Source organism: Triturus cristatus, chromosome 12 (assembly GCF_964204655.1).
Source record: "Triturus cristatus chromosome 12, aTriCri1.1, whole genome shotgun sequence".
Classification (NCBI taxonomy): Eukaryota; Metazoa; Chordata; class Amphibia; order Caudata; family Salamandridae; genus Triturus; species Triturus cristatus.
In genome coordinates, this window is record NC_140595.1 from 719305438 (window position 1) to 719322090 (window position 16653).

Here is a 16653-nt window from a genome sequence, read left to right on the forward strand (position 1 = left end):
ACTAGGGGGTGAAGGGGACTTGACATTTAGCTCTACATGTGGCGACAGAAGTCTGGAGAGTCAAGTCAACCTAATCCCAAATCATATCTAACATCCTATGTTTAAAGAACTGTGTTATCCAAAAGAGAGGCCTTCTTGGAGTAGAATCTTATTCTATACTGACTATACTGACTGTTAGTGCGTGTACAAGCGTCTAAGTGTCTACACTAGATGCGAGGGCAGGAATCTTCCATAGTGACAGGGCTATGAATTACTTGCATAAAGACAGAGAAGCCGGGCCCTTTGCTCGGTAGCTGGAAGAATGTTTACTTAAACTACTAGACAGGAATGCATTGGGTAGGGAGCGGAGCAGATAATTTCGAAGGTGAAATACAGTTTTTGGCAGGCAACAGGCTGATGTCAGGCACCGTTAGCTGCGCAGAGAATGAGGACAAAGTTCATGGATACAGATGCGAGCTCAGACTGGAGCTTTCAGAGGCAGAAGGCAGGAAAAGCTTGATGGCAGAATCAGGGCCTACTTGCCTGGACTATAAAATGGCATAAGTGAACCATATAAAGCCGGTGGCCTTTCGTACTTAGGAATGGAATATCCGGCCCATTTATGGCGGATCTGAAAGAGGACATGTTGGCGGTGGACACACATGTGTTTGCGTCTTCATAACTGGAACCGGAGGGAACATACATGTACTTGTGATTTATACATGAAACCGTTGGGGTCCAAGATAGGGGACATAACTGACCAGAAAAATCCATATTTCCACAAAGCGATGTGCAGTAAGAGTAGACAGGGGTGCAGAAATTAGCATAAGAGGTACAGAAAGAGAGAAGAGAAGTGTAGAAACAGGCAAGGGAGGTGCAGGTAGAGGGATGCAGAATGATGCAAGAGGGGGTAGAAAGAGGCAAGAGTGTTGCAGAAAGAAGCAAGAGAGGTGCAGAAAGAAGGAAGAGAAGTGCAAAAAGAGGCATGAGAGGTACGGAAAGAGACAAGAGGGGTGCAGAAAGAGGCAAGAGAAGTGCAGAAAGAAGCAAAAAAGGTGCAGAAAGGGGCAAGAGGGGTGAAGACAGAGACAAGATGGATGCAGAAAGAGGCAAAAGGGATACAGAAAGTTGCTAGAGAGGTGCAGAAATAAGAAGGAACAGTGTAGAAAGAACCAACAGAGGTGCAGAAAGAAGAAAGAGGAGTGCAGAAAGAGGAAAGGGAAGTGCAGAAAGAAGCAACAGAGGTGCAGAAGGAGGGAAGGGAACTTCAGAAGGAGGCAAGAGAAGTGCAGAAACAGGCAAAAGATGTGCACTAAGAATGAACAGGGGTGCCGAAAGTGGGAAAAGAGGTACAGAAAGAGGAAAGAGAAGTGGCAACACAGGCAAGATAGGTGCAGAAAGAGGGGAGCGGGTACAAAAAGATGCAAGAGAGGTGTGGCAAGAGAGTTGCAGAAACAGGCAAAAGATGTGCAGTTAGAGTGAACTGGCTTGAAGAAAGTAGCAAAAGAGGTACAGAAAGAGGGAAGAGAAGTGTAGAAACAGGCGAGAGAGGTGCAGGAAGAAGGAACAGGAGTGTGGAAAGAGGCAAGAGAGGTGTACAAAGAGGGAAGCGGGTACAGAAAAAAGCAAGAGCAGTGCAGAAAGAAGCAACAGAGGTGCACAAAGAAGCAGGAGAGGAACAGAAAGAGGAAACAGAGGTGCAGAAGGAAGCAACAGAGGTACAGAAAGAGACAAGAGGAGTGCAAAAAAGAGGCCAGAGAGTTGCAGAAACAGGCAAATGAGGTACAGAAATATGGAACAGAGATGCAGAAAAAGGGAAGAGAGGTGCAGAAAGAGGGAAGAGGGGTGCAGAAAGAGGCAAGAGGGGTACATACATTTGCATGAGAGGAGCAGGAAGAAGCAAGAAAAGTGTAGAAAGATCCAATAGAGGTGCAGAAAGAAGTAATAGGGGTGCAGAAAGAGGAAAGAGAAGTGCATAAAGAAGCAACAGAGGTGCAGAAAGAGGCAAGAGAACTGCAGAAGGAGGCAAGAGAGTTGCAAAACAGGCAAGCGATGTGCAGTAAGAGTAGACAGGGGTGCAGAAATTAGCATAAGAGGTACAGAAAGAGAGAAGAGAAGTGTAGAAACAGGCAAAGGAGGTGCAGGTAGAGGGATACAGAATGATGCAAGAGGGTGTAGAAAGAGGCAAGAGTGTTGCAGAAAGAAGCAAGAGAGGTGAAGAAAGAAGGAAGAGAAGTGCAAAAAGAGGCATGAGAGGTACGGAAAGAGACAAGAGGGGTGCAGAAAGAGGCAAGAGAAGTGCAGAAAGAAGCAAAAAAGGTGCAGAAAGGGGCAAGAGGGGTGAAGACAGAGACAAGATGGATGCAGAAAGAGGCAAAAGGGATACAGAAAGTTGCTAGAGAGGTGCAGAAAGAAGAAAGAACAGTGTAGAAAGAACCAACAGAGGTGCAGAAAGAAGAAAGAGGAGTGCAGAAAGAGGAAAGAGAAGTGCAGAAAGAAGCAACAGAGGTGCAGAAGGAGGGAGGGGAACTTTGGAAGGAGGCAAGAGAAGTGCAGAAACAGGCAAAAGATGTGCACTAAGAATGAACAGGGGTGCCGAAAGTGGGAAAAGAGGTACAGAAACAGGAAAGAGGAGTGGCAACACAGGCAAGATAGGTGCAGAAAGAGGGGAGCGGGTACAAAAAGATGCAAGAGAGGTGTGGCAAGAGAGTTGCAGAAACAGGCAAAAGATGTGCAGTTAGAGTGAACTGGCTTGAAGAAAGTAGCAAAAGAGGTACAGAAAGAGGGAAGAGAAGTGTAGAAACAGGCGAGAGAGGTGGAGGAAGAAGGAACAGGAGTGTGGAAAGAGGCAAGAGAGGTGTACAAAGAGGGAAGCGTGTACAGAAAAAAGAAAGAGCAGTGCAGAAAGAAGCAACAGAGGTGCAAAAAGAGGCAGGAGAGGAACAGAAAGAGGAAACAGAGGTGCAGAAAGAAGCAACAGAGGTACAGAAAGAGACAAGAGGAGTGCAAAAAAAGAGGCCAGAGAGTTGCAGAAACTGGCAAATGAGGTACAGAAAGATGGAACAGAGGTGCAGAAAAAGGGAAGAGAGGTGCAGAAAGAGGGAAGAGGGGTGCAGAATATCAAACCTTCACTCACCTGAAGTCCGGGGTGTCACCTTGAGAGACGTGAAGATTTTTCTCGGCTGCCCCCAAGAGTTAACCTCCAGCAAACCAAATGTAAATATTGCGGCTTACTGAATGTAAACTCCTAAAGGAAGGGGGAAGTGGATAAAATAAAAAAAAGAGAGAGAGAAACACGCCACTCTTCAACTGCGCTGTGAGTGTTCAGTCACCTCTGGTGGTATCTTTTCTCTGAATAACAAGACATAAAATTAAGCATCATAAGTATTTATATTAACAGGTAAGTCTATTAGTTTGGTGTCTGAAAGCACCTTTCAATCACATTCATACCTCTTAATTCTGGTCTTAATTCTGCCAGAATGCCACTTGGTAATTGCGCAGACTTTCTATTATGCTGGCGTAATACTGTTCTCTGTAATATATAAGCAATACACTTTAAACTATATTCTAACACATCTGACTAGCGTAATATCCTATACTTTTGATAACTTGCAAAATACCAAAGGTGACGAAGCTGTATATACAAAATGTCTTTTGTTTTCTCTTATTACAGATCTGTTGTGTCCTCTTTCTGATCTGCTTTACAACAGAAGTTCTTGCCAGGCTGTGAAAGGAGTCTCTAAGATATGTATTGTTCCTTCTGTCCAAGTTTTATAACAGAGTTAATGAAGACTTACTTGTTCTGTCTTCGTGTATTGCGCGCAAAACACTAACTCACTGTTTCTTTTTTCTTCTTTTTCAGGTTGTGGCTCCTTTAAGAACTGGGATTCCTGTTGCTGCCGATGGGGGAAGACGAGCTGGTGAGGACCGGAACTCGATTCTTGAATCCGGAAGCAGGAAGAAGCTGGATGTAAGAGATCCACGGACGGGAGCTCTGGAGGAAGGGACGACTTCAGACTTCAGGTAAGCGGGTAGAATCTGACGAGCGCAAGCAGTGTCTAACGCGTGCTGTGTGCTTAAATAGGTTTAGGCTGGGTGGGTTTACTGGAGCAGGTACCGAGGTCTACACGTGCCGTTTCAGACTGGGTGGGGTTGCTGGAACGTGCTCCGAGGCTCTCACGTGCTGTAACGGTCCAAAAGCTGCACATGTACACAAGCCCCGTGTCAACTGCTATGAACTGTAACGTGACTTCTGGGATGCAGTCCGACCATGTGCAAGCACGTTTATTCCTAATCACGTGCATAAGTAAATCACAGGGCAAAATAATGTTCTTTTACAAACGCAAGTGCAGAATTCAAAAGCATTCCAATGATATGAACCAAGTCTATCAGGATGGCAATTCAAAGCATTCATTGCACATAATAAAGAAGGGAAACAGAAATAAAGACAACAAAGGCAGAAGTACACAAAAGATAAATAATATTTTAAACAGCTACATGAGGTATAGCATGTTCCTGAAGGCAGACCCTAACACAGAAAGAGGCAAGAGGGGTACATACATTTGCATGAGAGGAGCAGGAAGAAGCAAGAAAAGTGTAGAAAGATCCAATAGAGGTGCAGAAAGAAGTAATAGGGGTGCAGAAAGAGGAAAGAGAAGTGCATAAAGAAGCAACAGAGGTGTAGAAGGAAGCAAGAGAACTGCAGAAGGAGGAAAGAGAGTTGCAAAACAGGCAAGCGATGTGCAGTAAGAGTAGACAGGGGTGCAGAAATTAGCATAAGAGGTACAGAAAGAGAGAAGAGAAGTGTAGAAACAGGCAAGGGAGGTGCAGGTAGAGGGATGCAGAATGATGCAAGAGGGTGTAGAAAGAGGCAAGAGTGTTGCAGAAAGAAGCAAGAGAGGTGCAGAAAGAAGGAAGAGAAGTGCAAAAAGAGGCATGAGAGGTACAGAAAGAGACAAGAGGGGTGCAGAAAGAGGCAAGAGAAGTGCAGAAAGAAGCAAAAAAGGTGCAGAGAGGGGCAAGAGGGGTGAAGACAGAGACAAGATGGATGCAGAAAGAGGCAAAAGGGATACAGAAAGTTGCTAGAGAGGTGCAGAAAGAAGAAGGAACAGTGTAGAAAGAACCAACAGAGGTGCAGAAAGAAGAAAGAGGAGTGCAGAAAGAGGAAAGAGAAGTGCAGAAAGAAGCAACAGAGGTGCAGAAGGAGGGAGGGGAACTTCGGAAGGAGGCAAGAGAAGTGCAGAAACAGGCAAAAGATGTGCACTAAGAATGAACAGGGGTGCCGAAAGTGGGAAAAGAGGTACAGAAAGAGGAAAGAGAAGTGGCAACACAGGCAAGATAGGTGCAGAAAGAGGGGAGCGGGTACAAAAAGATGCAAGAGAGGTGTGGCAAGAGAGTTGCAGAAACAGGCAAAAGATGTGCAGTTAGAGTGAACTGGCTTGAAGAAAGTAGCACAAGAGGTACAGAAAGAGGGAAGAGAAGTGTAGAAACAGGCGAGAGAGGTGGAGGAAGAAGGAACAGGAGTGTGGAAAGAGGCAAGAGAGGTGTACAAAGAGGGAAGCGGGTACAGAAAAAAGCAAGAGCAGTGCAGAAAGAAGCAACAGAGGTGCAAAAAGAGGCAGGAGAGGAACAGAAAGAGGAAACAGAGGTGCAGAAAGAAGCAACAGAGGTACAGAAAGAGACAAGAGGAGTGCAAAAAAAGAGGCCAGAGAGTTGCAGAAACTGGCAAATGAGGTACAGAAAGATGGAACAGAGGTGCAGAAAAAGGGAAGAGAGGTGCAGAAAGAGGGAAGAGGGGTGCAGAATGTCAAACCTTCACTCACCTGAAGTCCGGGGTGTCACCTTGAGAGACGTGAAGATTTTTCTCGGCTGCCCCCAAGAGTTAACCTCCAGCAAACCAAATGTAAATATTGCGGCTTACTGAATGTAAACTCCTAAGGGAAGGGGGAAGTGGATAAAATAAAAAAAAGAGAGAGAGAAACACTCCACTCTTCAACTGCGCTGTGAGTGTTCAGTCACCTCTGGTGGTATCTTTTCTCTGAATAACAAGACATAAAATTAAGCATCATAAGTATTTATATTAACAGGTAAGTCTATTAGTTTGGTGTCTGAAAGCACCTTTCAATCACATTCATACCTCTTAATTCTGGTCTTAATTCTGCCAGAATGCCACTTGGTAATTGCGCAGACTTTCTATTATGCTGGCGTAATACTGTTCTCTGCAATATATAAGCAATACACTTTAAAATATATTCTAACACATCTGACTAGCGTAATATCCTATACTTTTGATAACTTGCAAAATACCAAAGGTGACGAAGCTGTATATACAAAATATCTTTTGTTTTCTCTTATTACAGATCTGTTGTGTCCTCTTTCTGATCTGCTTTACAACAGAAGTTCTTGCCAGGCTGTGAAAGGAGTCTCTAAGATAAGTATTGTTCCTTCTGTCCAAGTTTTATAACAGAGTTAATGAAGACTTACTTGTTCTGTCTTCGTGTATTGCGCGCAAAACACTAACTCACTGTTTCTTTTTTCTTCTTTTTCAGGTTGTGGCTCCTTTAAGAACTGGGATTCCTGTTGCTGCCGATGGGGGAAGACGAGCTGGTGAGGACCGGAACTCGATTCTTGAATCCGGAAGCAGGAAGAAGCTGGATGTAAGAGATCCACGGACGGGAGCTCTGGAGGAAGGGACGACTTCAGACTTCAGGTAAGCGGGTAGAATCTGACGAGCGCAAGCAGTGTCTAACGCATGCTGTGTGCTTAAATAGGTTTAGGCTGGGTGGGTTTACTGGAGCAGGTACCGAGGTCTACACGTGCCGTTTCAGACTGGGTGGGGTTGCTGGAACGTGCTCCGAGGCTCTCACGTGCCGTAACGGTCCAAAAGCTGCACATGTACACAAGCCCCGTGTCAACTGCTATGAACTGTAACGTGACTTCTGGGATGCAGTCCGACCATGTGCAAGCACGTTTATTCCTAATCACGTGCATAAGTAAATCACAGGGCAAAATAATGTTCATTTACAAACGCAAGTGCAGAATTCAAAAGCATTCCAATGATATGAACCAAGTCTATCAGGATGGCGATTCAAAGCATTCATTGCACATAATAAAGAAGGGAAACAGAAATAAAGACAACAAAGGCAGAAGTACACAAAAGATAAATAATATTTTAAACAGCTACATGAGGTATAGCATGTTCCTGAAGGCAGACCCTAACACAGAAAGAGGCAAGAGGGGTACATACATTTGCATGAGAGGAGCAGGAAGAAGCAAGAAGAGTGTAGAAAGATCCAATAGAGGTGCAGAAAGAAGTAATAGGGGTGCAGAAAGAGGAAAGAGAAGTGCATAAAGAAGCAACAGAGGTGCAGAAGGAAGCAAGAGAACTGCAGAAGGAGGAAAGAGAGTTGCAAAACAGGCAAGCGATGTGCAGTAAGAGTAGACAGGGGTGCAGAAATTAGCATAAGAGGTACAGAAAGAGAGAAGAGAAGTGTAGAAACAGGCAAGGGAGGTGCAGGTAGAGGGATGCAGAATGATGCAAGAGGGTGTAGAAAGAGGCAAGAGTGTTGCAGAAAGAAGCAAGAGAGGTGCAGAAAGAAGGAAGAGAAGTGCAAAAAGAGGCATGAGAGATACGGAAAGAGACAAGAGGGGTGCAGAAGGAGGCAAGAGAAGTGCAGAAAGAAGCAAAAAAGGTGCAGAAAGGGGCAAGAAGGGTGAAGACAGAGACAAGATGGATGCAGAAAGAGGCAAAAGGGATACAGAAAGTTGCTAGAGAGGTGCAGAAAGAAGAAAGAACAGTGTAGAAAGAACCAACAGAGGTGCAGAAAGAAGAAAGAGGAGTGCAGAAAGAGGAAAGAGAAGTGCAGAAAGAAGCAACAGAGGTGCAGAAGGAGGGAAGGGAACTTCAGAAGGAGGCAAGAGAAGTGCAGAAACAGGCAAAAGATGTGCACTAAGAATGAACAGGGGTGCCGAAAGTGGGAAAAGAGGTACAGAAAGAGGAAAGAGAAGTGGCAACACAGGCAAGATAGGTGCAGAAAGAGGGGAGCGGGTACAAAAAGATGCAAGAGAGGTGTGGCAAGAGAGTTGCAGAAACAGGCAAAAGATGTGCAGTTAGAGTGAACTGGCTTGAAGAAAGTAGCAAAAGAGGTACAGAAAGAGGGAAGAGAAGTGTAGAAACAGGTGAGAGAGGTGCAGGAAGAAGGAACAGGAGTGTGGAAAGAGGCAAGAGAGGTGTACAAAGAGGGAAGCGGGTACAGAAAAAAGCAAGAGCAGTGCAGAAAGAAGCAACAGAGGTGCACAAAGAAGCAGGAGAGGAACAGAAAGAGGAAACAGAGGTGCAGAAAGAAGCAACAGAGGTACAGAAAGAGACAAGAGGAGTGCAAAAAAGAGGCCAGAGAGTTGCAGAAACAGGCAAATGAGGTACAGAAATATGGAACAGAGATGCAGAAAAAGGGAAGAGAGGTGCAGAAAGAGGGAAGAGGGGTGCAGAAAGAGGAAAGAGGGGTACATACATTTGCATGAGAGGAGCAGGAAGAAGCAAGAAAAGTGTAGAAAGATCCAATAGAGGTGCAGAAAGAAGTAATAGGGGTGCAGAAAGAGGAAAGAGAAGTGCATAAAGAAGCAACAGAGGTGCAGAAAGAGGCAATAGAACTGCAGAAGGAGGCAAGAGAGTTGCAAAACAGCCAAGCGATGTGCAGTAAGAGTAGACAGGGGTGCAGAAATTAGCATAAGAGGTACAGAAAGAGAGAAGAGAAGTGTAGAAACAGGCAAAGGAGGTGCAGGTAGAGGGATACAGAATGATGCAAGAGGGTGTAGAAAGAGGCAAGAGTGTTGCAGAAAGAAGCAAGAGAGGTGCAGAAAGAAGGAAGAGAAGTACAAAAAGAGGCATGAGAGGTACGGAAAGAGACAAGAGGGGTGCAGAAAGAGGCAAGAGAAGTGCAGAAAGAAGCAAAAAAGGTGCAGAAAGGGGCAAGAGGGGTGAAGACAGAGACAAGATGGATGCAGAAAGAGGCAAAAGGGATACAGAAAGTTGCTAGAGAGGTGCAGAAAGAAGAAAGAACAGTGTAGAAAGAACCAACAGAGGTACAGAAAGAAGAAAGAGGAGTGCAGAAAGAGGAAAGAGAAGTGCAGAAAGAAGCAACAGAGGTGCAGAAGGAGGGAGGGGAACTTCGGAAGGAGGCAAGAGAAGTGCAGAAACAGGCAAAAGATGTGCACTAAGAATGAACAGGGGTGCCGAAAGTGGGAAAAGAGGTACAGAAAGAGAAAGAGAAGTGGCAACACAGGCAAGATAGGTGCAGAAAGAGGGGAGCGGGTACAAAAAGATGCAAGAGAGGTGTGGCAAGAGAGTTGCAGAAACAGGCAAAAGATGTGCAGTTAGAGTGAACTGGCTTGAAGAAAGTAGCAAAAGAGGTACAGAAAGAGGGAAGAGAAGTGTAGAAACAGGCGAGAGAGGTGGAGGAAGAAGGAACAGGAGTGTGGAAAGAGGCCAGAGAGGTGTACAAAGAGGGAAGCGGGTACAGAAAAAAGCAAGAGCAGTGCAGAAAGAAGCAACAGAGGTGCAAAAAGAGGCAGGAGAGGAACAGAAAGAGGAAACAGAGGTGCAGAAAGAAGCAACAGAGGTACAGAAAGAGACAAGAGGAGTGCAAAAAAAGAGGCCAGAGAGTTGCAGAAACTGGCAAATGAGGTACAGAAAGATGGAACAGAGGTGCAGAAAAAGGGAAGAGAGGTGCAGAAAGAGGGAAGAGGGGTGCAGAATGTCAAACCTTCACTCACCTGAAGTCCGGGGTGTCACCTTGAGAGACGTGAAGATTTTTCTCGGCTGCCCCCAAGAGTTAACCTCCAGCAAACCAAATGTAAATATTGCGGCTTACTGAATGTAAACTCCTAAGGGAAGGGGGAAGTGGATAAAATAAAAAAAAGAGAGAGAGAAACACGCCACTCTTCAACTGCGCTGTGAGTGTTCAGTCACCTCTGGTGGTATCTTTTCTCTGAATAACAAGACATAAAATTAAGCATCATAAGTATTTATATTAACAGGTAAGTCTATTAGTTTGGTGTCTGAAAGCACCTTTCAATCACATTCATACCTCTTAATTCTGGTCTTAATTCTGCCAGAATGCCACTTGGTAATTGCGCAGACTTTCTATTATGCTGGCGTAATACTGTTCTCTGTAATATATAAGCAATACACTTTAAAATATATTCTAACACATCTGACTAGCGTAATCTCCTATACTTTTGATAACTTGCAAAATACCAAAGGTGACGAAGCTGTATATACAAAATATCTTTTGTTTTCTCTTATTACAGATCTGTTGTGTCCTCTTTCTGATCTGCTTTACAACAGAAGTTCTTGCCAGGCTGTGAAAGGAGTCTCTAAGATAAGTATTGTTCCTTCTGTCCAAGTTTTATAACAGAGTTAATGAAGACTTACTTGTTCTGTCTTCGTGTATTGCGCGCAAAACACTAACTCACTGTTTCTTTTTTCTTCTTTTTCAGGTTGTGGCTCCTTTAAGAACTGGGATTCCTGTTGCTGCCGATGGGGGAAGACGAGCTGGTGAGGACCGGAACTCGATTCTTGAATCCGGAAGCAGGAAGAAGCTGGATGTAAGAGATCCACGGACGGGAGCTCTGGAGGAAGGGACGACTTCAGACTTCAGGTAAGCGGGTAGAATCTGACGAGCGCAAGCAGTGTCTAACGCGTGCTGTGTGCTTAAATAGGTTTAGGCTGGGTGGGTTTACTGGAGCAGGTACCGAGGTCTACACGTGCCGTTTCAGACTGGGTGGGGTTGCTGGAACGTGCTCCGAGGCTCTCACGTGCCGTAACGGTCCAAAAGCTGCACATGTACACAAGCCCCGTGTCAACTGCTATGAACTGTAACGTGACTTCTGGGATGCAGTCCGACCATGTGCAAGCACGTTTATTCCTAATCACGTGCATAAGTAAATCACAGGGCAAAATAATGTTCTTTTACAAACGCAAGTGCAGAATTCAAAAGCATTCCAATGATATGAACCAAGTCTATCAGGATGGCGATTCAAAGCATTCATTGCACATAATAAAGAAGGGAAACAGAAATAAAGACAACAAAGGCAGAAGTACACAAAAGATAAATAATATTTTAAACAGCTACATGAGGTATAGCATGTTCCTGAAGGCAGACCCTAACACAGAAAGAGGCAAGAGGGGTACATACATTTGCATGAGAGGAGCAGGAAGAAGCAAGAAAAGTGTAGAAAGATCCAATAGAGGTGCAGAAAGAAGTAATAGGGGTGCAGAAAGAGGAAAGAGAAGTGCATAAAGAAGCAACAGAGGTGCAGAAGGAAGCAAGAGAACTGCAGAAGGAGGAAAGAGAGTTGCAAAACAGGCAAGCGATGTGCAGTAAGAGTAGACAGGGGTGCAGAAATTAGCATAAGAGGTACAGAAAGAGAGAAGAGAAGTGTAGAAACAGGCAAGGGAGGTGCAGGTAGAGGGATGCAGAATGATGCAAGAGGGGGTAGAAAGAGGCAAGATTGTTGCAGAAAGAAGCAAGAGAGGTGCAGAAAGAAGGAAGAGAAGTGCAAAAAGAGGCATGAGAGGTACAGAAAGAGACAAGAGGGGTGCAGAAAGAGGCAAGAGAAGTGCAGAAAGAAGCAAAAAAGGTGCAGAAAGGGGCAAGAGGGGTGAAGACAGAGACAAGATGGATGCAGAAAGAGGCAAAAGGGATACAGAAAGTTGCTAGAGAGGTGCAGAAAGAAGAAGGAACAGTGTAGAAAGAACCAACAGAGGTGCAGAAAGAAGAAAGAGGAGTGCAGAAAGAGGAAAGAGAAGTGCAGAAAGAAGCAACAGAGGTGCAGAAGGAGGGAAGGGAACTTCAGAAGGAGGCAAGAGAAGTGCAGAAACAGGCAAAAGATGTGCACTAAGAATGAACAGGGGTGCCGAAAGTGGGAAAAGAGGTACAGAAAGAGGAAAGAGAAGTGGCAACACAGGCAAGATAGGTGCAGAAAGAGGGGAGCGGGTACAAAAAGATGCAAGAGAGGTGTGGCAAGAGAGTTGCAGAAACAGGCAAAAGATGTGCAGTTAGAGTGAACTGGCTTGAAGAAAGTAGCAAAAGAGGTACAGAAAGAGGGAAGAGAAGTGTAGAAACAGGCGAGAGAGGTGCAGGAAGAAGGAACAGGAGTGTGGAAAGAGGCAAGAGAGGTGTACAAAGAGGGAAGCGGGTACAGAAAAAAGCAAGAGCAGTGCAGAAAGAAGCAACAGAGGTGCACAAAGAAGCAGGAGAGGAACAGAAAGAGGAAACAGAGGTGCAGAAAGAAGCAACAGAGGTACAGAAAGAGACAAGAGGAGTGCAAGAAAGAGGCCAGAGAGTTGCAGAAACAGGCAAATGAGGTACAGAAATATGGAACAGAGATGCAGAAAAAGGGAAGAGAGGTGCAGAAATAGGAAAGAGGGGTGCAGAAAGAGGCAAGAGGGGTACACACATTTGCATGAGAGGAGCAGGAAGAAGCAAGAAAAGTGTAGAAAGATCCAATAGAGGTGCAGAAAGAAGTAATAGGGGTGCAGAAAGAGGAAAGAGAAGTGCATAAAGAAGCAACAGAGGTGCAGAAAGAGGCAAGAGAACTGCAGAAGGAGGCAAGAGAGTTGCAAAACAGGCAAGCGATGTGCAGTAAGAGTAGACAGGGGTGCAGAAATTAGCATAAGAGGTACAGAAAGAGAGAAGAGAAGTGTAGAAACAGGCAAGGGAGGTGCAGGTAGAGGGATACAGAATGATGCAAGAGGGTGTAGAAAGAGGCAAGAGTGTTGCAGAAAGAAGCAAGAGAGGTGCAGAAAGAAGGAAGAGAAGTGCAAAAAGAGGCATGAGAGGTACGGAAAGAGACAAGAGGGGTGCAGAAAGAGGCAAGAGAAGTGCAGAAAGAAGCAAAAAAGGTGCAGAAAGGGGCAAGAGGGGTGAAGACAGAGACAAGATGGATGCAGAAAGAGGCAAAAGGGATACAGAAAGTTGCTAGAGAGGTGCAGCAAGAAGAAAGAACAGTGTAGAAAGAACCAACAAAGGTGCAGAAAGAAGAAAGAGGAGTGCAGAAAGAGGAAAGAGAAGTGCAGAAAGAAGCAACAGAGGTGCAGAAGGAGGGAGGGAAACTTTGGAAGGAGGCAAGAGAAGTGCAGAAACAGGCAAAAGATGTGCACTAAGAATGAACAGGGGTGCCGAAAGTGGGAAAAGAGGTACAGAAACAGGAAAGAGAAGTGGCAACACAGGCAAGATAGTTGCAGAAAGAGGGGAGCGGGTACAAAAATATGCAAGAGAGGTGTGGCAAGAGAGTTGCAGAAACAGGCAAAAGATGTGCAGTTAGAGTGAACTGGCTTGAAGAAAGTAGCAAAAGAGGTACAGAAAGAGGGAAGAGAAGTGTAGAAACAGGCGAGAGAGGTGGAGGAAGAAGGAACAGGAGTGTGGAAAGAGGCAAGAGAGGTGTACAAAGAGGGAAGCGTGTACAGAAAAAAGCAAGAGCAGTGCAGAAAGAAGCAACAGAGGTGCAAAAAAAAAGCAGGAGAGGAACAGAAAGAGGAAACAGAGGTGCAGAAAGAAGCAACAGAGGTACAGAAAGAGACAAGAGGAGTGCAAAAAAAGAGGCCAGAGAGTTGCAGAAACTGGCAAATGAGGTACAGAAAGATGGAACAGAGGTGCAGAAAAAGGGAAGAGAGGTGCAGAAAGAGGGAAGAGGGGTGCAGAATATCAAACCTTCACTCACCTGAAGTCCGGGGTGTCACCTTGAGAGACGTGAAGATTTTTCTCGGCTGCCCCCAAGAGTTAACCTCCAGCAAACCAAATGTAAATATTGCGGCTTACTGATTGTAAACTCCTAAAGGAAGGGGGAAGTGGATAAAATAAAAAAAAGAGAGAGAGAAACACGCCACTCTTCAACTGCGCTGTGAGTGTTCAGTCACCTCTGGTGGTATCTTTTCTCTGAATAACAAGACATAAAATTAAGCATCATAAGTATTTATATTAACAGGTAAGTCTATTAGTTTGGTGTCTGAAAGCACCTTTCAATCACATTCATACCTCTTAATTCTGGTCTTAATTCTGCCAGAATGCCACTTGGTAATTGCGCAGACTTTCTATTATGCTGGCGTAATACTGTTCTCTGTAATATATAAGCAATACACTTTAAACTATATTCTAACACATCTGACTAGCGTAATATCCTATACTTTTGATAACTTGCAAAATACCAAAGGTGACGAAGCTGTATATACAAAATGTCTTTTGTTTTCTCTTATTACAGATCTGTTGTGTCCTCTTTCTGATCTGCTTTACAACAGAAGTTCTTGCCAGGCTGTGAAAGGAGTCTCTAAGATAAGTATTGTTCCTTCTGTCCAAGTTTTATAACAGAGTTAATGAAGACTTACTTGTTCTGTCTTCGTGTATTGCGCGCAAAACACTAACTCACTGTTTCTTTTTTCTTCTTTTTCAGGTTGTGGCTCCTTTAAGAACTGGGATTCCTGTTGCTGCCGATGGGGGAAGACGAGCTGGTGAGGACCGGAACTCGATTCTTGAATCCGGAAGCAGGAAGAAGCTGGATGTAAGAGATCCACGGACGGGAGCTCTGGAGGAAGGGACGACTTCAGACTTCAGGTAAGCGGGTAGAATCTGACGAGCGCAAGCAGTGTCTAACGCGTGCTGTGTGCTTAAATAGGTTTAGGCTGGGTGGGTTTACTGGAGCAGGTACCGAGGTCTACACGTGCCGTTTCAGACTGGGTGGGGTTGCTGGAACGTGCTCCGAGGCTCTCACGTGCCGTAACGGTCCAAAAGCTGCACATGTACACAAGCCCCGTGTCAACTGCTATGAACTGTAACGTGACTTCTGGGATGCAGTCCGACCATGTGCAAGCATGTTTATTCCTAATCACGTGCATAAGTAAATCACAGGGCAAAATAATGTTCTTTTACAAACGCAAGTGCAGAATTCAAAAGCATTCCAATGATATGAACCAAGTCTATCAGGATGGCGATTCAAAGCATTCATTGCACATAATAAAGAAGGGAAACAGAAATAAAGACAACAAAGGCAGAAGTACACAAAAGATAAAACAGCTACATGAGATATAGCATGTTCCTGAAGGCAGACCCTAACACAGAAAGAGGCAAGAGGGGTACATACAATTGCATGAGAGGAGCAGGAAGAAGCAAGAAAAGTGTAGAAAGATCCAATAGAGGTACAGAAAGAAGTAATAGGGGTGCAGAAAGAGGAAAGAGAAGTGCATAAAGAAGCAACAGAGGTGCAGAAGGAAGCAAGAGAACTGCAGAAGGAGGAAAGAGAGTTGCAAAACAGGCAAGCAATGTGCAGTAAGAGTAGACAGGGGTGCAGAAATTAGCATAAGAGGTACAGAAAGAGAGAAGAGAAGTGTAGAAACAGGCAAGGGAGGTGCAGGTAGAGGGATGCAGAATGATGCAAGAGGGTGTAGAAAGAGGCAAGAGTGTTGCAGAAAGAAGCAAGAGAGGTGCAGAAAGAAGGAAGAGAAGTGCAAAAAGAGGCATGAGAGGTACGGAAAGAGACAAGAGGGGTGCAGAAAGAGGCAAGAGAAGTGCAGAAAGAAGCAAAAAAGGTGCAGAAAGGGGCAAGAGGGGTGAAGACAGAGACAAGATGGATGCAGAAAGAGGCAAAAGGGATACAGAAAGTTGCTAGAGATGTGCAGAAAGAAGAAGGAACAGTGTAGAAAGAACCAACAGAGGTGCAGAAAGAAGAAAGAGGAGTGCAGAAAGAGGAAAGAGAAGTGCAGAAAGAAGCAACAGAGGTGCAGAAGGAGGGAAGGGAACTTCAGAAGGAGGCAAGAGAAGTGCAGAAACAGGCAACAGATGTGCACTAAGAATGAACAGGGGTGCCGAAAGTGGGAAAAGAGGTACAGAAAGAGGAAAGAGAAGTGGCAACACAGGCAAGATAGGTGCAGAAAGAGGGGAGCGGGTACAAAAAGATGCAAGAGAGGTGTGGCAAGAGAGTTGCAGAAACAGGCAAAAGATGTGCAGTTAGAGTGAACTGGCTTGAAGAAAGTAGCAAAAGAGGTACAGAAAGAGGGAAGAGAAGTGTAGAAACAGGCGAGAGAGGTGCAGGAAGAAGGAACAGGAGTGTGGAAAGAGGCAAGAGAGGTGTACAAAGAGGGAAGCGGGTATAGAAAAAAGCAAGAGCAGTGCAGAAAGAAGCAACAGAGGTGCACAAAGAAGCAGGAGAGGAACAGAAAGAGGAAACAGAGGTGCAGAAAGAAGCAACAGAGGTACAGAAAGAGACAAGAGGAGTGCAAAAAAGAGGCCAGAGAGTTGCAGAAACAGGCAAATGAGGTACAGAAATATGGAACAGAGATGCAGAAAAAGGGAAGAGAGGTGCAGAAAGAGGGAAGAGGGGTGCAGAAAGAGGCAAGAGGGGTACATACATTTGCATGAGAGGAGCAGGAAGAAGCAAGAAAAGTGTAGAAAGATCCAATAGAGGTGCAGAAAGAAGTAATAGGGGTGCAGAAAGAGGAAAGAGAAGTGCATAAAGAAGCAACAGAGGTGCAGAAAGAGGCAAGAGAACTGCAGAAGGAGGCAAGAGAGTTGCAAAACAGGCAAGCGATGTGCAGTAAGAGTAGACAGGGGTGCAGAAATTAGCATAAGAGGTACAGAAAGAGAGAAGAGAAGTGTAGAAACAGGCAAAGGAGGTGCAGGTAGA

General features: G+C 44.9%; 1 long non-coding RNA gene across 1 annotated transcript in view; it reads left to right on the forward strand.

Moving 5' to 3' along the window:
* The first annotated feature begins 14440 nt into the window (after nucleotides 1-14440).
* Nucleotides 14441-16653, forward strand: part of LOC146780595 (uncharacterized) — a 37918-nt gene continuing 35705 nt past the window's right edge. The window contains exon 1 of the long non-coding RNA XR_014971926.1: nucleotides 14441-14588. This is a non-coding gene — a long non-coding RNA (uncharacterized LOC146780595). The remainder of the gene's footprint in view (nucleotides 14589-16653) is intronic.